The following is a 23,900-nucleotide window of genomic DNA, read 5'->3' as shown; positions in this document are numbered from 1 at the left end:
AGTTGCATAACTCTGTATAGACCGAGAAGCACTGAATTGCATACTTCAAAAGAATAAAACTATGGTACGTGAATTACCTCTCATTAAATTGCAAACTTCTACTAAACATCTATTAAAACAGATGTGTGCCACCAAAGCCAACAATGCCAGATCTTGCACCACCTCAGCCATGGGTGCCACCTTTGCACCCCTTGTGACAGTCACTGTGGCAATTTGGCTTATTGCGGATCTTCTTCGATTACGCTAGCCCTCTATTTTACCAAGCAACATGGCTTTCTCCAGGGACTGGTCCCTCCTGATGACATATCCAAAGTATATGGCATGAAGTCTCGCCATCCTCTCCGTGTGTTTACTGCTTCTAATGTCCTCTAATTATTTTCTCAGTACGGAGCCCTGGTAACAAAGGCAACACAAGAGTTAAGTGCTAAACTGCTCATCAAAGGGTTGGCCGTTCAAACAACCCAGCCTCTACCCAGGAGTAAGACCTAGTGATCTGCTTCTGTGAAGACTGCTAAGCCAAGCTTTGTACTACAAAAGTACAAACCCACCCGATGGGGGCATTCTCCTCTTGTGCTTTGGGGTGGCTATGATTGGAAATAGACTAGACAGCACCTACCAACAACAATTTCTGAAAAATTACTACTTCTCAGGCCCTTACTATGTTCATATGCACTGTGATTCATCCAAAAGGACTGCACGATTCTTTCCTTTTTTATCTACAGTACAACAATTAGCTTCCTGACATAAGACATGCCACAATTGGAGTGTCTTCGGCTTTGCATCCTGCCAGAACATCAAAATCACCTTCAGAATCAGATACAAATACAATTTTTGTCTATTTTTCAGCTTTGTCCTGAACCAGAGTTCATGGAAAGCTGGCTTAGAGTTGTAAAAGGTTTTGCTTAAGAGATCTTTGAGCTAAATCTGGAAATAAGAGAAACTAACCATCAAGCACAACCACCACTCCCCTCTCACCGTGCTGCCGTGATGATGAACCTGTGTCACTCAAGCTTCCAGACTAAGGCAGATTAAGAAGGCAGATGTGGTGATCTATTTGTGGAAACCAGTCAATGAAAACACGATGGATCACATCTGATCCACAACCGATCGTGAAAATGGCACATTTCTTTCCATTGTGCATGGGGTCACCTGGCGTTAGGGACCAACTTGAATAACCACCACCACCAGGCAGGGTAGTATTCCAAGCAGATGCAGGGATGAGGCAGCAAAGGGGCTGATGAGGCCAGGGGATCCATCAAAGCCTCCTGTTATTAGAAAGTGAGGAGCCCACACAAGGAGGGAACAGGCAGACGGTGAGGTGGAAGGGATGAACAGCAAGGGACGGATAGGAAGGAATGTGCCAGGCTACTCAGTTTGAAGTGTGAATAATGAGATGCCACTGAAAACCTAAACAGAAGAGGGATGTGGACAAGCCTGCTTTCCTTTTTTGTTCCTGGAAATACCACCTTTATTATGTTACAGTTTTTGTTGTTTGCTTGTTTTCTCTCCCCTTTGTGTCTGGTAACCCCTAATCAATTTTGGTCTCTCAATATTTGCCCATTTTCCAAAATCCAAGCTCACTGCCTTCAAACCAATTCTGACTCACAGCGGGCCCTATAGGACAGGGTAGACCTGCCCCCGTGGGTTTCTGATGCGGGAACTCTTTGCAGGGTTAGAAAGCCTCATCTTTCTCCCACAGAGAGGCTGGTGGCTTCAAACTGCTGACCTTGTGGTTAGCAGCCCAATACGTAACAACTATGCCACCAGGGATAGGGATATTTTGCCTATTTTCCCCCCAACAGTTTTACTGGCATACAATTCACATGTCATACAATTCAACAGTTTGATCGCATCAAAAAGAGTTGTGCGAAAAAGAGGAGCTGATATCAAAGGGCTCAAGAAGAAAGAAAATGTTTACAAATGATGCCAATAACTGTACGTGTCCGCTTCAGATAGTGGTTGTATGGTTTGTTCAAATATATGTGTGTTAGGGTTCTCTAGAGAGATAAAACCAAATTCCTGATAATATATTTATTTATAAAGAAAATTAGATATATAACGAGAAATGAACTGTTAAATCATATACAGATAAATATACAATACAAGAAATAAACAGTTAAATTAGAAGCACTTATAAATGGCTAAGTTGAGAGACTAGCAGTCCTTCAAGTCTCTATCTGATGCCAGATCTTCCTCTATTTGTAGAGAGAGCTAGGCTATGTCAGCACAGCAGCCAATCACAAGGCAGGTCACCAATCGCCAGTCCCCAGCTCCAGAGAAGTCGTAAAGGGACCTCAACTTACAGCAACACAGTCCACAGGCTAGGCGTCCCACAGGCTGTGTAGCCTTTAAATTGAAGCACAGAACAAGCAAGGCAGCCCCACACTGGTCCGATGATCACAGAGCGAGAGACAAGAAAGGCAAGGCTCACCAAGCCATCCATCTCTCCGCCCCTCAGTCAATCCCACCTGCGTTTATCAGCCAGGCTGGCACAATAAACTATCTCAATATGTAACAGCCCCAATAAAATGATTTATTTTAAAAAAGAGAAAGAGTTGTGCAAGCCTGCATTTCCAGATAGATACACTTGCCTCCCCAAGGCATGATGATTTGAGATGCAACAAGATATCTATCTAAGTCTCATATGTAAGTTTACCTAAGGAAACCGTTTTCCAGCCCGCCTTTGCAATGACTCAAACATCCGTTCAGGTTTGCTGCACTCATGCAACCCAACTACTCCAACTAGTGCCACTATCGGCTGCAAATGCAAGAACTTTTGAGAATATGATTCTCCTATGTTGCACACACTGGAAAGTGCCTCTCCAAAACCCCGTTTTCTTCTCTGATGTTTGGCTTTCTAGAGAGTAGAAAAGGCTTCCAGGACATGCTGCCACTTGGAAGAATTCCCCATCATTACTTAAAAGCTCCTCTTAGGGTCATCTGTACTTTCACTATCGACCCTGGCTATACCTGAGGTTAAAAAACGGTGTCCGGCTGTCTGGCTGGGGATCTACCCTGACAGCTCATTTGTTTCATATCCACTATGTTCTTTTAAAAGTATTTTTTAAATTAGTTACAAATATCTAATTATCTAGTGATTTTTATGTGAAAATCTGGACTTCTTGAGTCTCTTGATATTTGAGGAGATCAGACAGACAACACAGAACTTGGCACAATTTGCTGGAGATGAAATTAACTGTTGTCCCAAGTGCACCATGCACTGCATGTCCTGCCTTCCCTCATTTGCACTCATGAAATGTGGGTGGTGATGCCTGGGGTTTTTTAAATCTTTATTATATGAGAGTTAAACTTTTTCATACTTACTATTGCCTGTTGGCACAATGGTTTGTGCAGAACTACTAATTTAAAGGTGAACAGAGGAAACCCACCCAGCAGCACCGTGGAAGAAAGGCCTGGCAATACACTTGCATCAAGATTACAGTACAGACAATCCTAACAATAGGAGTCAACCCCACAACAATGGATTGGGTTTTTTGTTTTGTTTTATATTTATTATAGAGGGCTAAAACCCACTGCTGCCAAATCCATTCCACGTCTTATAGTGAGATAGATCATTAATGCCTATCTAAGTGTCATCCAAAAATGTTTAGGCAGTTTATCAGCTTAAATACATAAAATAGGCTAATGAACAATAAAAACAATAGTCGCTTATTAAAGGAAAAAGCAAACAGATTTTCCAGACATGATGAGCATCCATTACCACATGAACCTTGCTCTTGCCTAAGTAAGATTTATCAAGTTGTTTTACCTTGAGCAAAAACTGTAGTGTTCCAAGATAGGACTGAACAATCATCTACTAAGATGTGCAAGAACGTTCCCACTGATGCAGTTCCATTAGCCTTGCTCTTTAGATTTTTCACAGGTTCTCTCAAACACAGAGAAGAGTCCATATTGCTATGATATGGCTTATGAATTATCAATCTGACTCATGTAGGTAATGTCCAATGCAAAAAAATCATTTATACTTAGTAAACTTTATAAAACACGTTCCGTTCTAACTGCTTGTCCTTGTTTACTTCAGTCTTCACACTCAATCCTCACAGATGTCAAAAAGGAAAAGAAATGGATGTTACAGTATATCTGAGCATAGCTCTTAAAACAGCATCAAGTCGTTAGGGGTGGGGAGGCCTGGAAGGAACTATTTGCTTCTGCGTTTTACCATTAACAGGGTGATTGTCTAATTGTGATAACCCAATATTATAACCATTAGATAAATATCTAGAGCAAAGTAAAGGCATGCAATGTTTCAACTAAATACTCCCATACAGAGGTACAGCCTCCAAAGCCCACAGGGGGAGTTCTGCCCTGCCCTACAGGGTCATTACGAGTCAGAATGGACTCAATGGCAGTGAGCTTGGCTTGCTTTGGTAAGTGTAGAGTTTACTTTCTGATGGAGCCAGAAGAGTTGTCTGTGTGTTGTCTTTAATTTTCTAGAAAGGTGTTGTCATGGCAACCCCTTCCCCCAATATGTGTCAACTTGTCTAGCCTATGATTCTCAGAAATGTGACTGTCCTCCATTTGTGAGCTGATGAAATTATCCTCCATTTTGCGATGTACTGTAATTTCTATGAGTCAGATTCCACCTGATGGCAGTGAGGTTGATTTGATTATTTTTAGTATGGATTAATGAGTTGGGATTAGGCTATATTAATGAGGATTAGGTTAGGCTGGTTACATTAATGAGGCAGGACCCAGCCAGGTAACTGGAGTTGCCCTGGAGTGGGCCTTAGATCACCTATTATCTCACAAGAGATAAAAGGAGAGAGAAAGGAGCGGAGAAGGAGGGACTTCGGTAGCACTAAGGAGCCAGGAGAGAATAGCAGCCTTTAGACCTGGGTCTCTGTGCTGAGAATCTCCTCGGGAAGATTAACAGCAAGTCACAGGGAGATCTACAAGGGGCCATCGGCCCAGAGGTAGGAAAGGAGACAAATAAATTATCATAGTCCTTGCAACCAGAAACAAAACAAAACACCTTCCTTTTGACCTATTTTCACAGTTCATCACATCAAGTGGTTTGTTTTTATTCTCATTGTTCTGATTATCATGACTACTTTCAATGCTAATGTTATTTAGCAATTTTTTTGTTGGCTTTAAGCCTTCTTTAGCTCCTTTCATTCATTTGAGGTCTGTTTTTCCCTACTCTACAAGATTAAAATTTCCTAAAAGCAAAAGCCAAGTTTGCTCCATTCACGACTATATTCTCAGAACCCAGCATCGTACTTGTCCCAAAGGTTACAATAAATAAAGACTTTGTAAATCCTTCTTAGGTATTTAGAACATCATTTTTTAAAAAATAATCAATTTAGGCGAGTTTTTTAACAAATGATAAGGAGAATGTAAAATAAATAATTAAAAGGGTCTTAGAACACATTATGTATTAAAGTCTTCCAAACGGATAATGCTAACCATTTTCCTGGCTTCATATTCTCTAACTGCAAAAACTCAGTATTTTTACAAAGCAATCTCTAGTCTTCAAAGGAAAGACGCCATAAAATAAATGCAAGCATTACCAAAGAGCTCTTGAAGCATGAAAATGAAAGGACATTTGTTTTTGTTTTATTAAAGCTAAAGGTGAACTGAAGGCTGCACTGAATTTTAAGAGGGACTGAATTATGAATAGAGCAGGTGACCGAAAACGAAAAGCCGAAATTGGGCTAACAATCACTTGATGCCTGGGACGATCTCTGGTGATTTCTTACCGTGCAAACACAGGGACAAAAAAGAATGGCCTCGCCTCTGACTGAGATCAAGTGCAGAAACCACTGAGATTCAAAACAGTCGTGGGGAAGAAATGTGAGGAGACTGGAGAAGCCCCACTCCTTAGTCTCCCAAATGGACTCGCCCATCAACACTTCCTTCTCATTCACCCATTCACTGGGGCAGGATTCAAAATAGGGGCAAATCTTTAGCTGGGGCTTGTTTGTTTTTTGAAAAAAGCCCTCGATTTCATCAGAGTTGACAGGAAAACACTCATCAATTATATCAATGACCAATGTTCAACAACTCAAGTCCATATCCAGGAAGTGATGAAAAGACTAGCACATACGCTGTGGTTCACACGCCAAAACACACAAACAAAAACCCAAACCCACTACCGTCAGGTTGATTCTGACTCATGGTGAGTCTATCTAGGGTTACTGAGGCTGTACCCAGGACAGCAAATACCCTGATCTTTCTCTCAGACAGTGGCTGGTGGATTTGAAATGCACACCTTACAGTTGGCTGTCCAACATTTACCCAACAATACCGCCAGTGCTCCCTACATTCTATGGAGAACACCAAAATCACACTACTGCCATAGAGTCAATGATGACTCATAGCAAGGCTATAGGATGGGGTAGAACTGCCCCTGTGGGTCTCCCAAACTGGAACTCGTTACAGGGGTAAAAAGCCATGTCTTTCTCCCAAGGAGTGGCTGGTGATTTGCAACTGCTGACCTTGAAGTTAGCAGCCCAATGTATAACCAGTATGCCACGAGGGCTACGGGCTTAGAAAAGTTGAAGAGTAATGCAGGGGCTTCCCAGAGGGAAAAGGAGCCCTGATGGTGTAGTGGGTTACAAATTAGACTGCTAACCTCAAGGTCAGCAGTTCAAACCCATCAGCTGCACCAAAGGAGAAAGATGAGGTTTTCTGCTCTCATAAAGTTTTTCAGTCTCAGAAACCCCAAAGGGAAGTGCTACTTGTTCCTATAGGGTCACCATGAGTCAGAATCACTCCCTGACTTGAGTTTTTTCAACCTGGAGCCTGGAGGATGTGACCATTGAGTTTGGTTTGGTTTTCATGGAGGATATAGGACTCCACCTAGTGGAAGGGTAGGCACACTCTGTCCAAAGGGAACAGAAAGTCTGTGGGCTAAAGCTGACCTTCACGTCCATTTCCTCACACCTCCCAGTAAGGTGTAGATTCACATCCCCACTTTATAGATGAGCAAACTGAGGAGGTTGCTTGAGTTCTCTTCGGTTCACACAACTGGGAAGTGGAAGAGCCCAGATTAAAACCCATGACTGTCTGCTGCCAAAATCAATGCCTTTGCATACTCAATACCAGCCATGGTCACAAGATGATGACTCTTTAGACCACAGGTTCCCAAACTTATTGAGCCTACTGCCCCTTTTGCAACAAAAAATGATTCAGCACCTCGTGGCAATTAAAAACGTTTGCACTGTAGCCCACAATCCCGGATAAAGTGTAGGTATCTGCTTTTGCAGGCCCTGTGGATCATTCTAGCACCCACCTGAAGGCAGTATCACTCACTTTGGGAAACACCCATCTAGACTTGTCTCAAAAACACAGCAAAACAAAACTCAATGCCATCAAGGAGATTGCAACTCACAGTAACCGCGTAGAACAGAGCAGAACTGCCCCTGTGGGCTGACTTTGTAGTTAGCGCTTCAACACATGACCAGGACCCTTGGAATCCCTTATCTCTTATACATGGGTTAAAAATAATAATAATGGAGAGTTTTCAACACACAATCCTAACAAGTAGTGGCTGCAGAGAAACACTGTGTGTCAAGCACTGCTGTAAGCCTTTGGCAAGTATTAGCCTGCTGCATCCTCCCATTTTTATGAGGAACATGCTACTGTAAATGTGATTTTACAAATTAGGAGTCGATGGCACAGAAAAGTTAACTGCCCATGGTCATTCCTCTAGAGAGTGACAGGGTGTTTTATACACATCACGCCACATCATGCCCGTAAAGAGAATGAAAATCACCCCAAGGCTTGGAGGGGTTCTTTAAAGGCATCCAGGCCGTCTGGCCGGGGGGAACGAATCGGGATGGAAAAGGCCGACTTGTTTTATTTCATGAAAGCCACAGTGTGCACAGGTGCTGGTGCCTGCTCTGCCGTCGGTCAGCTCTGTAGTCCCCCGAACAAAGTACTGAGCTTCTCAGAGCCTCATCTCTGGCACCTGAGACATTTGGAGGGGGCAGGATCAATGCGATCAGAATCTCTTCCTGTTCTAAACACCAGTGGCCTAAGTCAACAGACCTATATGCTCAATTACCATCTGTGTCAAGGAAGAAAACTGGGCATGCGCCACCAGGAACTCGTTTGTTGGTGAATAAATAAACATGAGTTCATCATAAGCGATACGTGCAAAATCTATGGCTCTGGGGCCTGCTTGCTCCAAAGCCAATCGTATCACTCTGTTGAGTGTCTCCAAGTTAGAATCACAAACTTAAAGTATTCTTCCCAAATGCCTACAGCTTATTTAAAATAAATAACTTTTTGTCCTGAGTGACTTCACAGAGACAAGTGCTAATTTTCATACTCTTCTGTTGAAACACAACCCTTGTTTTTCTTTCCTGGAAGTATCTGAGACTCTGGCCAGACAGAACTCTAGCAAGCCGCATATTTTTAATCCTCCTGTAATGCAGGAGAGGCTTTGACTGCCCCAGGGCAGCTGCTGCAGTTGCTTACACAGCCCACATAGAACAGCCGGAAGCCTGTCCAGCCTTGCTCTGTGGGACGAGCCTGGACACATTTAGAACCTCCAGACCTTCAAGTGACATGAGAAGGATCAATCCCAGCAACAGTGTCTATAATGACACAAGCCAGCCTTAAAGCGAAAAATGCTCCGTGAAGTCCCCAGCACACAAGGCCTGGAAATCCTTTAAACTAGTCCCCAGATGACTTACAGTGATAAGACATGTCAGAATCACTTGAGTGATAAGAGTGAGAGTTTGAATAAATGTCACCAGACACAGAACATACCAAAGATAGGTGGTCAGAAACAACGGTTATCAGAATGTTTGCAGTTCATGACCCTGTTCGGTTAAGGGTCCAATTCCACCCAGGAGACTAGTACACGTATCACAGAACTTATAAAAATAGGTCTAAGAACTTGACTAAGCCAACGTCAGCACCAGGACCCCCACCAGCAGCTGAGCAAGCTGTGCTCTGCATGGTTCCAGAGGCACAACTCACAGAAAACTGCCTGGGAACAGTGTCCCCTGGAGGCCTGCCCTGCAGGGCCCCAAAGTGAGCACTGAGCTAGGGCAGCAATAAACCCACACAAAGAGCATTAGCAGCCACACCAAATGATTGCCAAAGGAAAATTTCCAACAAACTAGGGTCATTGCTATTATTTCAGATTAAGTGGACCTCATCAGGCAAATCTCAACCTCCTAAACATTACCATAGGACTCTTGTAGCAGGTATGGAATTTTATTCACCTGTGCATGTTCAGCATCTCCCTGCTCCTGGAGCCCTGGCCCAGTCACAAACACCACCACCACCACCACAGGGTAGACCAGAGGCAAAGAGCTGAGGCAGGGGGACCATGCACCTTTGGTTCACCCAGTGATTTGGAAACCTGAGGCAAAGATTCTAGTTAGTCTCTGAAATGCTTGACCTGAGAGGTGAGAACAGAGCTGGCCTGCCCGAGGTTGGACTCGTGTGCACCAAGAGTCAGAGACTCTCACATGAGCACAGAACAAAAGAAGGGAGGCAGACGTTCAGTTACAGAGACTGATCAGCAAAAATAATCAGTACAGGGCAGAAAACCTACAGAGCTGTGCACTGACAGATCATCTGAAACTCCACAGACACCATCCCTGGTCAGAGTCCAGGGCCAGAAGCTCTCGGTCCGAAGGAAAGAGATTTATCAGAGGTCCAGCCAAACCACACACGAAGTCCTGCTCCAGGAATCCATTTTCACGTAAACAAATGAACACTCACACGCATCACAACATTAATAACACAGCACCAGTACAGTGTGGCCAACTGAAGGGAAGCCCCCAAAAGCCATCGATGCCCTAATCCCTGGGATTTGTGAACGCTGCCTTATATGGCCAAAAGAAGGCTGCGAAGGTGATTAGGTGAAGGTGACTACCGTGCAGATACTTGTGTATAAGCCGAGTTTTTCAGCACATGTTTTTATTCAGTTTTTGTGATAAAATTAGGTGCCTCGGCTGATATTTGGGTCAGCTTATACTCACGATTATATGGTAGGTTAAGAATTTTAGGTGGGGTGTTTGTTTTTCTTAAATTATCAGATGAAACCTCCCTGCCATCAAGCCCCTGCCGGCTCGTAAGGACCCTACAGGGCAGGGAAGGATGACTGCTGTGGGTTTCTGAGACGCTAACTCTTTACTAGAGTGGCTGGTTTCAAGGCTGACCTTGCAGATCGCAGCCCAACGTGTAACCACTAAATCGCCACCAGGGCTCCTATTTGAGATGAGCGTTTGCTTTTCTTATATTAACAGGTGAACCCTAAACACTATCAAAAGTGTCTTTCTAGGAGAGCAGCAGAGGTACATTAGACTACCAAAAAAAGAGAAGGCGATATGGCTACAGGCACAGATCTGGACATGAAATCGCCACAAATCGGGGAACACGGGCAGTCACCAGCAGAGGTAACAAATGGATTATCCCCAGCAGCCCCAGCTATGAATCAGCCCGTACAGCTAACGGCCCTCTAGCTTCTAGAACTGTCGGAAAATAAATTGTTACACAACTCCGTTTGTGCGAATTTGCTATCACAAAGGAAATCAACAGAGGAAGCAAATTAAGTCCCACTTTATTTAGTACACAGAGGAGCCCATGTGGTTTGGTGGGTCCACGTTTGGCTGCGATCCACATGGTCAGCAGTTTAAAACCACCAGCAGCTCCTCAGGAGAAAGACTTCACTTTCTACTCCAGTAAACAGTCTGTCTCAGAAACCCACAGGCGTAGCTATGAGGGAGCCTTGACTCAATGGCAGTGAGTTTGGGGGTTGGGTTTTCAGGACACAATCGTCCATCCTGAGTGCTGTGGTCCCCTTGGAACTACGGTTGGTCGTTCTGGTAGCGGTGGCCCACTAGTGCACACGGCGACACCCAGAATATGCCTTCCTTAGGGAATCTTCCATCAGCCAGAGTCTACGTCCCATGACTCCTCAACATTTTGTCGGGATGGGTTTCAAAATCTCTGGAAAGCAAACAGCTAACCAGTGTCGTTTCATGTCTACATGCCAAGCAGTCATGGCTGCAGTGAATAGCTGCTATAGTTTCTACCTGCATAGATTTCAGGAGCCACTGGCCTGTACTGGGCAACAAGAAGAAACATATGGAAGCAACATAATTTCACTTTATTGGTTCATTCACCAGAGAATTGAGGCTAAAGGTTAATGTGCATTTCCACAATGGGGTAAATGGTCAAATTTCACAAAACCAGTCCATGCAGAGCAAAAGGACTCTCAAGAGTTTACCTGAAAGTCTGAACTAGAGAGCGTTTTATAGAAATTTCTGTAATGTCTGTTGCTTGAGAAGATTCATACTGGATTTAAGAAGTCCACTGAATTAACAGCCATCTTAAACCACAAACTACACAGAAAACAGGTGCCCATTTGTACTAAAGCTCCATGTATGACGGGCTTCAAAAGGTTTGGGAAAATTCAATTTTTTTCACAGACTTTTATAAGCACTTTCCTATATTGTATATCTACACATATTATTTTATGTGCTACTTTGTAGGATTTTTGACACCACCAATTTCCCTATAATTTCCCCACTGCACTTAGCACAGTGCCAGGAACATAATAATAGGTACCACTTAATGAGCACATACCAGGTGCCAAGCATGGATTTCAGTATTTTGAAATACTGAATTCTCGTAGCAATGCTAAGCAGGTAGGCAAGATTATTATCCCCATCCTAAACTGAAGCTCAGAAAAGTTAACTAATTTGACAGGGTCACTTAAAAGACAAATGACAGAGCTAAAATTTGAGTGCAAGGAATTTGATGCTGAATTTATGCTTTTAAACAAGGCGCTACTCTGTCTTAACACTTGTGGTAGTTATATAATCTGTTGTAAATTTGAAAGGATTATGAGTGAAGAGGTGGAGTTTAACTGTCAATCAGGTCATATCTTGATAACCTCGTTTGGAGTTGCTAAGGAGATAAATAGCTCGCTGGAGGTGGGACAATTGCTTACTCCCTGCAAGACATTTCTGACATGAAGCTACCCTGATACAGCCAGAGCCCTGGGAGCCAGATGAACCACGTAGAGGCCCCTGCCAGCGCTGAGGTGCTTACGTCACCACTGGATCCACAAGACTTCCCACCACTGGCCTGTGATCTTCCTGCATTCAGCAACATTGCATGTGTTTCGTGAGTCTGAAGAGGACTTTATAGATTGGTATCAGACCTATGGGCTAATATCACACTTAGGTACTTGATCTGGACTGGGCTGGAATGTTTTCTTAAATGTACAATTACTGTTTATATAAAGCTCTTTCTGATACACATATGAGTGTCTATGAATTTGTTTGTCTAGTACACCAGGACTAACAAAACACGCTATGTGCTCAATAAAAAGTGAGTCTATCATTAAAGACGTACATTACCCACTGTTGCTGTTGCTAATTGCCACTATGTTGGTTCTGATTCACGGTGACCCTGCTGGTTAAGCCGCACTGCTAGCCCAAAAGTGGGCAATTCAAACCCACCCGCAGGAGTCTAACAAGTAAGGCCAAAACAATATGCTTCCCAAAGATCAGAGCCTGGAAAAACATTAGGGAGCAGTTTGACTCTGTACACACAAGGCCATCACCATCATTTGACATTATTTTTTCCCAAAGAGGTCATTTCCTTTATGTCATGTGTGCCATCAATTTCCTTAGAAAATCCTCTCTAAACTTTAAACTCAACCCCAGTCCAAATTTTAAAAGTTCAGCCTTTACTGTATAGCACACTGATTTACTTAAATACACACACAATGCATACACACAAGAGGGGCTTCAAAGAGTGCATGGTAAAAGTCCATTATCTTTTCATTCCATTTTCACATGAAATTTCTGAGACTCTTTCATGTATGTGTATGCATGTACAGATATATCCACTTGTATATACACACACGTCATAAGTACGTATAAATGGCAAGTGTGTAAATGTATATATACAGGAAAAGTTCATGGAAAAATGGAATTAAAAGTTCATGGAAAATTTTCAAGAACTTTTTGATGGCCCCTCAAGTATAAAAGAGCTCTGGTGATGTTGTTGAGTTAGTGTTGGACTGATAGCTGTAAAGTCCATGGTTCAAGCCCAGCAGCTGCTCCTCGGGAGAAAGATGAGGCTGTCTGCTCCCGTAGAGATTTACAGTCTCGGAAACCCTAAATAGGGTTGCTATCAATTGGAATTTATTCGATGGCAGTGGGATTTTGGTTTTCAAATGTGTAAATAAGTAAATTTATATACAGATAAATTCATATAATGATTCCGCGGCTTCAGAATTCCACCCACCTCCAAAGACCCCCTGATTTACTAGGGAGCTCCTTCCAAACTACTTGGAACTTTCCCACACCCCTTTGCTCTACTCGGGAAGCCTTTTTGTGGGTTGGGCTGCGAACCAAAAGGTCAGCAGTTCAAAACCACCAGACAGTCCTCAGAAGAAGGACAGGGCTTTCTACCCCACAAAGTGACAGTCTCGGGAACTCGCAGGGGCAGTTCTTTCCTGTCTTAGAGGCTTGCTGTGAGTTGGCAGCCACTAGGTGGCAGTTGGTTTGGTTTGATTTTTCTTAGTTGCTTGATTTCTGCCTTCAATTATTGTTTGCAGAAGCTTCCTGAAGACAAGAGTCCTACATATTCTTTTGCATTATCTTTATCACACAGCAAAGCGAGATCTGGATACAATAGGAAATATCTGAACAAAATAAGAAAATTTCACAAGTATGAAGATTTTTCTCAGAAATTTCTTTTCTTTTCATGTTTGGCTAATTATACTGCCATTCAAGAAGCCTTTATTGTGCCGTAGGTTAGGCATTTGGTTGCTAAGCGCAAGGTCAGCAGTTCGAACACACCAGCAACTCTGTAGACGAGAGATGAGGCTGTCTCTCCTGTAAAGATTTACAGGGTCAAACACCTCGTGCAGGTTGTTCTAAGTAGGAAAGCACTCAATGACAGTGGGTGGTCTGCAACTCAAGGTAGTATCTTTGCAGGCCAAAGGATTCCACACTCTTATTTTAATATGATTATTCCCCCACTCCCACCCCCCGCAGGCCGATGCGTGGAGTGGACGAAGCAAGTTCCTATTCTATCTCCTAATTCCAAAAATCCATTTAATATATTGTCCTCGGATAGAGGACGTATCATATGTTAAACTGATAAGAACAGATACTACACTTGATCTCAGCCAAAAGGCCGAGAAGTGATTTTAATAAGATTATTTCTGGCAATTCACAGAATTAAACTACGTGTACTTTTAAGAAGTTATTTCAAATGCCTACAATTTCCACAAGAAACTTACATTTATTGAATAGAAATAAACTACATTGCCTTAAAATTCCGTTGTTTCTTGCAGACAGATCAGCAAGGAGACATAAAGTTCATTCCTTTGGGACAGGAACATAATAAGGCCTAAAAAATGCCATGAACTAAAATGGATTATTGCCCTCTTTGGGGGTTCATAAAACTTCCCCCAGATATCTTTATCACCTACCTACTCAGAAGTGTAGATTCATCTTTCAAATGATATTCTGTCAGCAATCTGGGGACTCCTGTGGACCACATCACACTGAGAATGACCAGCACATGAACACCAGGCTATCTCTCCTTTGTCAAGCAAAAGTATAAAGAGCAGCCTAAGAGGAAAGACTGTGGAGCATTCAAAGGAATAATAAAATATTTGCCAGTATATGCAGAAACCCAAAAGCAAGTGCAAATTTTTGTTGTTGTTGTTGTTGTTTGTTTAATGCAGAAATAAAGGACAGAACCCGTTATACTATTGTTCTTCAATTCTTGCTATCTTAACTCTGCACATGATTCACATCCAAGCCTGTGTCACAGTTAGTCAGGGTCGCTGAAAGTTTCACTTCAAGAAATGAAGAGTTTCCTGTGACTGCCAAATGGACAGGTAAAAAAATTAACCAAATGTTTGTAGCACTAATTTCTCTCTATAAATTGGGGGGTTTTTTGTGTGTTTTTTTAGGAAATAGTTTTGATATCTATTTTTCTGCCAGTATTGAAATTTACACTTTATGTCATCGTTTTCCAAACTTATTGGGGCCATCGCCCTCTTTTCAGAATAAATTACTCAGCACCTCCCTGGCAAATAAAACCTTTTGTACTACAGCCCATTATCCAGGATCAAGTGTGGGTAACTACTTTTGCAGCCCCTTTGGATTGTTCCAATACCCCCTGTGGGGCAATATTGCCCACTTTGGGAAGTAACTGTTTTATATGGCTGGTATCAACAAAACTAATCCCGCAAGCCCACTGCCACTCAGTCAATCCCAACTCATAGCGACCCTAGAGGACAAGGAAGACCTGCCCCCAGAAAGTATCCAAGTCATGAAACCTTTACAGAAGCAGACTGCCTTCTGTCTCCCCCAAACAGCTGGTAGTAGGTTTGAGTAACAACTATCAGGTTAACCACTGAGCATTTTAACCACCACACAACAATGGCTCCCGAATGTCAAAAAAAGGAGGTGTATATAACCAATGAGTTGTTGTGTTGTACTGTAAACTGATAAGAACAGATACTACACTTGATCTTCGTCAAAAGGCCATGAGAGGCGATGTTGGGTTGTATTTTAGTTGTAATCTTTTACATGAAATGGACTGGTACTTCCACCACTGTTATTTGAGTATGTGTATTTAACGGATACATACACCACACACACACACACACACAAAAAAAAAAACACTTTCAACAACTTGGAAGACATAGACAAATTCTTGTAAAAACAATCCCTCCCGATGGACGTCAAGAATGTCAATAGACCCATAGCAATAGAAGAAATAGATAAGATCATGAAGGGATTACCAACAAAAAAATCCCCTGGAAACCAGAAGGCTTCACAGTAGAATTCTACCAAGCACACAGGGAAAAACTGACACCAATCCTACACAAACTCTTCCAAAACATAGAAAAAGACAGCAAACTCCTGAACTTTTTCTATGAAGCAAGTAGAACTCTGATACTGAAACCGAGCAAGGATCCCACAAGAATCGAGAACTACAGATCAATATCCCTAATAAACATTGATGCAAAAATCCTTAACAAAATACTGGCCAATAGAATACAAAAGAATGTAAAACAAATAATTCACCATGACCAAGTTGGATTCATACAAGGGATGCAGACATGGTTCAACAAATAAAAGACCATTAGTATCATTCACCACACTGACATGAAAAACTATAAGAACCACATGATAATATTGATACATGTGGAAAAAGCACTCGACAACATCCAACACCAATTCCTGTTTAAGACACTTGAGAAGATAGGCATGGAAGGAAAATTCCTCAATATACTACAAGCTATATATGAGAAACCAACAGTCAACATGGTAGTCAATGCAGAACACATGTAAAGAATCCCACTAAAAAAGGAGACCAGACAAGGGTCCCCCTTGTCCCCACTCTTATTTAACATCGTATTGGAGGTCTCAGATAACAGCCTAAGGCAAAGAAAAGACATCAAAGGTATTCAATTGGGGAAGGAAGATGTGAAACTATCGTTATTTGCAGATGATATGATTTTATATATGGAAAATCCCAAAAGTTCCACAAAGGGAGTACTGAAGCAATAGAAGAATATGACAGAGTGGCAGGATACAAGATCAACAGACAGAAGTCTATCAGACTGCTATACACATCGGACAAGACCACAGAAGAGGAGTTCAAAAGGTGGTATCCTTCACAATAGTCAAGCACAAATTGACTAAAAGAACAAAAGATTTATATGAGGAAAACTACTGAACACTATTACGAGAAAGCAAAAGTGACCTCAACAAATAGAAGAATATTGCATGCTTGTGGACTGGAAGACTCAATATAGTAAAGATGTCAGTTCCGCCCAAGGCACTATATAAGTTCAATGCTATCCCGATACAATTACTATCATTTTCCTTCAAAGAATTGGAAAAACTGTTACCAACGTCATATGGAGAAGGAAGAAGCACCAAATGAGCAAAGAATTCCTCAAGAAGGACAGAATGGGAAGGCTTGATTTACCCGACTTTGGCACATGTTATATAGCCACAGTGGTCGCATAGTATTGGTTCAATGACAGATGCTCAGAACAATGGAAAAGAACTGAAAACCCAGAAAAAAAATCGTCAGCATACAGAGAACTGATCTTTGATAAGTGCCAAAAAAAATATCCAGTGGGAAGCAGATCCCCTCCCTTATCTCACTCTATGCACAAAAATAAACTCATGGTGGATCACAGACCAAGAGGTAAACCCTCAAACTATTAGGGCCATTAATGAGGGAATTGGGACAAATCTGAGAACTTTGGCACTGGGAAAAGATAAGGTATCAGAAAATTGGAAAGGACACAAATACAGATGAGTCCCAAATTGACAAATGGGATGTACTGAAGATAAAACACCTGCGTACATTGAAAGGATTCACCAAAAGAGTAATAAGAGAGCCCACCGACTGGGAGAACATCTTTAGCAATGACACATCAGACAAAGGACTTATTACCAAATTCTAGAGTATTCTGCTAGAGTCCTAAAAGAAAAAAAACTAATTGTCCACTGAGGAGGTGGGAAAAAAACCTGAACAGAAGTTTCAATAGGGCAGAAATTCAAATGGCCAATAAACATATAAGAAAATGTTCCCAATCATTAACCATAATAGAAATGCAAATTAAAACACCAATGAGGTACCACCTAACACCCTCAAAGATGGCCCAATTCAAGAAAACAGAAAATAACAAGTGTTGGAGAGGCTGTGGGGAGACAAGAACTCTCATTCACTGCTGGTGGGCCTGTAGGTATGCACAGCCGCTATGGAAATCGATTTGGTGATTTCTAAAGCAGATGGAAATTGAGCTACCATAGGACCCAGCAATACCCCGACTGGGCATACACAGAAGAGGCGAGAAACTAACCACAGCCAGACATCTGTGCTCCAATGTTCATCACGGCACAGTTCACAATTGCACAGTTCACAATTGCAACAGATGAATGGATTAAAAAACGGTGGTACATATATACAATGGAGTACTAATCATCCCTAAAAAGCAGTGAGGAACGCATGAAGCACATTTCCGCATGGGAAAAACTGGAGGAAATTATGCTAAGCAAACTAAGCCAAGCACAAATGGACAAGTACAACACGAGTCCACTGAGGCAAGCTTAAAAATGCAAAAGGGGCATAGGGAAAAGGCAACAGTATACAAACATTCCGGGGGTGAGGTCCAGGTAGTATGGCAGGGGCCAGACCAAATCCAGGGCAGCCAACTAAAAGTGAGGGGTGAAAAAAGAAGAAAAAAGACATGGGTAGCAGGGGAACAGGACACTAACCCACCCAAGGGGTGGGTTTTGTTTATATCTCCACAGGGAAAGAGGGACCAGTGCTCCAAGACGTGAATGTAACATATCGGCATGAAGCATGGAACAAATAGAGAGGTCTAAGAGGCTGGCCCCAATCCCAACTATGTAGACAGCCCTCCTCCTTGCAGAAGAATTCACTTCAGGGTACAACACTGAAGCTATAGCTCAGGGACAGGAACATGTCTGATCAGAGCACACAGGAGCAAATTAAGGAAGAGGAAGAGAGAGTGGAGCACATCCTGGCCCACCGAGCCCCGAGAACAATATCCCGCTCAGAGCAGCCAATGCACAGAGAGGACCATAGGGCCGGCCCCACTACGAGGCACGATGTCCCTCACAAACCCAAGTACTACCAGGGACAACACTCGAGACACAGTGTAGGAACTGCATCCGATCTGACACTGAAGCGAAACACTAAGGATATACAATAGAACAACAAGGGGAACAGAGCAATGAAGTTCCCAGGGAATACCAAAAATAAACTTTGGAACCAGGGTGTGGCACCCCATCAGACTTAACTGGAAAACACTCCTAAAGGTCAACAAACAGACCTGTAAGTATTTACAGGCTTCTTTCCTTTGTCATTGGTTTGTTGTTGTTGTTTCCTTTTGTTACATTGTTTTGCTCTGTCTTGTTTTTTGTGCATATTATTATCTCTGCAGGTCTATCTAGATAAGATAGGTGGAATAAGCAAACTGGAGGAGAAAACAACGGGGCCAAAGATTCCGGGGTCACATGGGAGAGGGGGAGGCGGAGAAAAGGAAATGGATGTTAACAAAGTCGGGGACAAGGGAACAACAAGATATCCAAAATCGATGGTGAGGAGGGTGTAGGAGACCTGGTAGGGAGTGATCAAGGGCAATGTAACCGAGAGGAATTACTGAAACCCAAATGAGGGCTGAGCATGATAGTGGGACAAGAGGAAAATAAAAGGAAATAGATGAAAGAACTAGGAGGCAAAGGGCATTTATAGGGGCTTAAATGAAGGCACGTACATATGTAAATATATTTATATATGACAATGGAGAAACAGATCTATGTGCATATATTTATAGGTTTAGTATTACGGTAGCAATGGACATTGGACCTCTACTCAAGTACTCCCTCAATGCAAGAACAGTTTGTTCTATTAACCAGGCATTCCATGATGCTCACCTTTCTAACACCATCGCTGAAGACAAGGTGGGTGCATAAGCAAATGTGGTGAAGAAACCTGAAGGTGCCCAGCTATAAAAAGATAAAGCATTTGGGGTCTCAAAAGCTTGAAGATAAACAAATGGTCATCTAGCTGAGAAGCAACAAAGCCCATATGGAAGAAGCACACTAGCCTGTGTGATCATGAGCTATCCATAAGATCAGGTATCAGGCATCAAAGAACAAACAATCTTATCATTGTGAATGAGGGGTAGTGCGGAGTGAAGACCCAAAGCCCATCTGTAGGCAACCGGACATCCCCTTACAGATGGGTCATGGGGAGGAGACGAACCAGTCTGGGTGCAGTATAACGCCCATGAAAAATACAACTTTCCCCTAGTTCTTTAATGCTTCCTCACCCTCCCCACCACCCCCACCAACTATCATGATACCAATTTACCCTACAAATCCAGCTAGACCAGACGATGTACACTGGGTACAGATCAGAACTGGAAACACAGGGAATTCAGCAGATAAACCCCTCAGGACCAATAATGAGAGTAGTGATACCAGGAGGGGAAGGGGAAGGTGGGAGAGGAACAGAGAACCAATCACAATGATCTACATATAACTTCTTCCCTGGGGGACAGACAGCAGAGAAGTAGGTGAAGGGCAATGTTGGATGGTGTAAGATATGACAAAATAATAATAATTTATAAATTATCAAGGGTTCATGGGGGAGGGGGCAGAAGGGATAGGGGGAAAATGAGGAGCTGCTATCAAGGGCTCAAGTAGAAAGAAAATGTTTTGAGAATGATGATGGCAACAAATGTACAAATGTGCTTGACACAATGGATGGATGGATGGATTGTGATAAGAGTTGTATGAGCCCCCAATAAAATGATTTTTTTTAATTCTTGTTTATGATCTTTATGCATTTTTCTTTCATTAGGAAGTCATCCTGCAAGCTTTCTCACTTTTATAGTCACGCTAGAAGCTTTGAATTACCTGGAGAATACTTCTGACTGGAATGTGTCTGTGGAACAGCACGATCGGACCCAGAAGTGCTAAGTAAGTGTTCTTCAGAATCAAAACAGAGAAGCACCTGTCCACTTCGATTGAGGTGAAGGAAGATTTTTTTGGGCCACTGTGTACACAAGAAGTGCTTAGATACAGATATCAAAGTAATAACGAGCCCAAACCTATGATAGAATATTGAATCATAATTAAAACACTCCCCCACTGGAACTCAAATGCATTCACGTTCAAGACACATTACTCTGATGAATGAGCCAAATGGAGCCCTGGAAGAAAGGGGTGAGCATTTGGCTCCAAAAGCAAGTGCTTTCCAACTGGAATCTGTAGTGATTGCGCCTGGAAGTGGCAAGGGACTTTTCCCCAGGGAGCTTTAAGTGCTTTAAAAGCAGGGCTAGTCCATCTCTGAAGATCGCTAGGCAGCAGAGAGAGGCTCAGTACTCGAAAGCACAAAAGAGTTGAAATAAATGTTCAAAGGAATACAAGGCTTAGAGTTGGGTGAATCTGGGCGGGATTTATGTATTCTGCTCAACAGTCAGATACACTGAAGCAAAGGAGTTCAACAGAGCAATGGAAACGGGAGGGGAGCTTCAGCATGAGTCAACCCTAAAGGCGGTTTGGCAAAATCCCAGGATGTCAGACCCCTTGGCAGAATAATTGGTGTCCACAGGAAGTCCTGAAAGAATGGTTCTTTGCCGACTCAGAGGCAAGCAACAACATTAACATCTCAAAAATGTGTTCACACTTTAAATATGCATTTCTGATGAGTTCAGTTTCCTTAATTTGGGGTGGGGTTGTGGGGGGAGTAATTGGGCAAATTACTCCTGTAAAATTATAAAACAGAAATGTTTTATACGTGACTGTCAGTGTGTATTTCAACTCAGATTAGCCAGTCCTACGCAAGTATGTGATTCATGAAGTGATTAATTAAGCTTAAGTGTATTTGGCAAGAGAGTCGGTGTCTGCCCTTGACACTGATTAGTTCAAAGAAACCTTTTCTCAGGATTGGAACCTGAACTTTGCATATGAGAATGGGGAGTTCAGTCCGGAAGTAATTCCTTTTCCTGTTTGAGCTTTTGATGCTTGGTACTTGTCTAATTGACCAAGCCCTTAAAACAGGGCAGGAAATGAGCATTGGCAGAGCACAAAAACTCGGCAGACTTTCCAAAACTTCACATACATCTAAATCCCAGCACAGCAGTCAAAAATTTTATGTGGAAAATAAATATGTAAATAAATCTTTGTACTTGATAAGGCATCTTTGATAATTAACTTACCTATTAGGTGAATATGATAATTCTAAAAGTTAAATTTCCCTTTAGTCATTTAAAATTTTTAAATACATATATACTTTACCCTTCTATGGTGTTGTTTTATTACACCAAATAAAGAAAAAAAATAATTTTTTTTAATACTGGTCAGAGGACAATTTTAGAAAGAACAGGAACTCCGGTTGGAGTAATGAGCTACACAGTGAGCTGCTACCTACAGGGTCCGTGGTTCAAACCCAGCAGCCACTCTGCAGAAGGGAGATGAGTCTGTATGTTCCTGTAAAGAGTTTACAGTCTTGGAAACCCAAAGGGGCACCATGAGAGAAGGGACTGTATCTTAGCTCTTTGTCTGCCTCTGGGCTAAACAGAGGGGCCGTGATGTGGGTCAGCATTTGGCTGTTCATCCAAACCCACCTGTCGCTCTGTGGGGAGAAGATGCCTGCTTTGGTCAAGATTACAGTCCAGTAACTGGAAGCTCTACGAGGCAGTTGTACTCTGCCCAAGAGAGTTGCTAGGAAGCAAAGTCAACCCAATGACAATGGATTTTATGCAGAATACGCTGAAGAAGAAGAGGAGGCGAGGGGAGAAACAAAGAGTCTCTCCTAAGGATTCCCCATATCCGTTAGGGTCTCTCTCAAAAACACATGATACACTGACATTGGAGACACTATTCAAATTAAATTTCATCAAGAAACACCTTTAGCTAACTAGTTAAAAATATCTGCTAAGAGCATTGTGCTGTTTTAGGAACTATAAACTCACTGCTATCGAGTCCATGCCAACTCCTAGCAAGCCCGGGGCAGGCAGGACTGCTCTGTATGTTTCCAAGAAGAACTCTTTAAGGAGAAGCTGGTTGGCTTTTGAACTGTTGACCTTGCAGATCACAGCCCAACGCACAGCCACTACACTACCAGGGCTCCGAGGAACTATACAAATGGGATCAAATAGATGACAACACCCTGAAAGATTAGATGGGAATCTTAGCTGGCAGGGAATTGGTTTTGGTTGGGGCGGAACAACTCAGCAAAGGATGGTGGAGAATGCTTACAAAACTGGAAGAGTATAAGTAATGCCAGTGGACAATACATGTAGAAACTGTTGAATTGTAGTTGTTTTTGCTGTGTATTTGGGCAACAAAAGCAAAATAAATATTCTTTATAAGAATATGATCTTGTAAGAAGGAAAAAATTAAAGCAAGAGATTTCTGGAATTCCAACCGAGAGAGAATAATGATGCAACAGGTAACCCAACAGATAAGAGCTGGAGGAATCAGCACTAACTTAATTCTCTAACTGCCCTGGAGACCTCCTGAGTTCTTCCCATTGGCCAAGTCCAGCTGAAAGCCAAAGGCCACTGGCATAGTACTCCCGAAAGGTCAGCTGCCCAGGGCACAGAGGAAATGGAGAGGAAACTCAAGGAGCAAATGAAAATTAGCCCACCTATCTCAACTCCTACACACATGCAACCTCACGTCTACCAACCCGCCAAGGGTGTCATTCCTAACGTCTGTCCCTCTGTGGCTAGATGTTCTTGGGCCAGTGATTTAACCTCTCAGCCTCGGATTCATCACTTACCAAATAGGTCTGACTCAAGTAACCACTTCAGAACTGTACGAATTAAATAAGGCGCCACAAGTGCCCTGCACAGACAGCACCACTGTGACCTGCTCCACGATGCACATGGAAGGGCAGTTTCCATCACATCATTTTATACTTATTTTGGTTCCTTAGCTACCTAATGTATGTGTTCTATCTCCCCAGGTACATAATAAAAACCTAAGAGCAATGTCATTTTACCCATTTTCCATCCCCAGTGCACCCTACCGGATAGAGGGGTATGTAAACAAAACACTACAATAAGTGTTTACTAAAGAAATGCATATCAACCCTACCAATACAACTAGAAATGCTTAATTAACTTATTTACCTGTAGAACAGAAGTACCATTAATGAACTCACTTGCTGTTTTCCTCTGCTCTATAAAATGCCCACTTGATTCATAACTTGATATAATTATGTTTCCCTATACAGGAGTTTCCCTTTCTTGAAATTCAAACAATTTAGCAGATAAACATTTTCAGCACGTCCTTTGAATTTTAATACAGATAAACTGTGAATTACCTCAATTGGGGATAATTTAAAAAAAGAGGGTACTGGGGCTTGGG

The 23,900-nt window shown here is 42.4% G+C and overlaps 1 protein-coding gene and 1 non-coding gene across 2 annotated transcripts in view; both read right to left on the bottom strand.

Annotated features, from left to right (window-relative positions):
- CDK14 (cyclin dependent kinase 14) overlaps positions 1 to 23,900 on the bottom strand; it is a 658,689-nt gene that overhangs the window by 574,155 nt on the left and 60,634 nt on the right. The gene's annotated exons all lie outside the window — the stretch shown is intronic.
- LOC115869315 lies at positions 13,975 to 14,157 on the bottom strand. The gene has a single exon (XR_004046127.1). It is a non-coding gene; the product is annotated as a U2 spliceosomal RNA (small nuclear RNA).

Source organism: Echinops telfairi, unplaced genomic scaffold (assembly GCF_000313985.2).
Source record: "Echinops telfairi isolate 266 unplaced genomic scaffold, ASM31398v2 ScPeMD7_23;HRSCAF=83, whole genome shotgun sequence".
NCBI lineage: Eukaryota > Metazoa > Chordata > Mammalia > Afrosoricida > Tenrecidae > Echinops > Echinops telfairi.
Note: the sequence above shows the minus strand (reverse complement) of the source record. Positions and strands in the feature narration are given on the sequence as shown.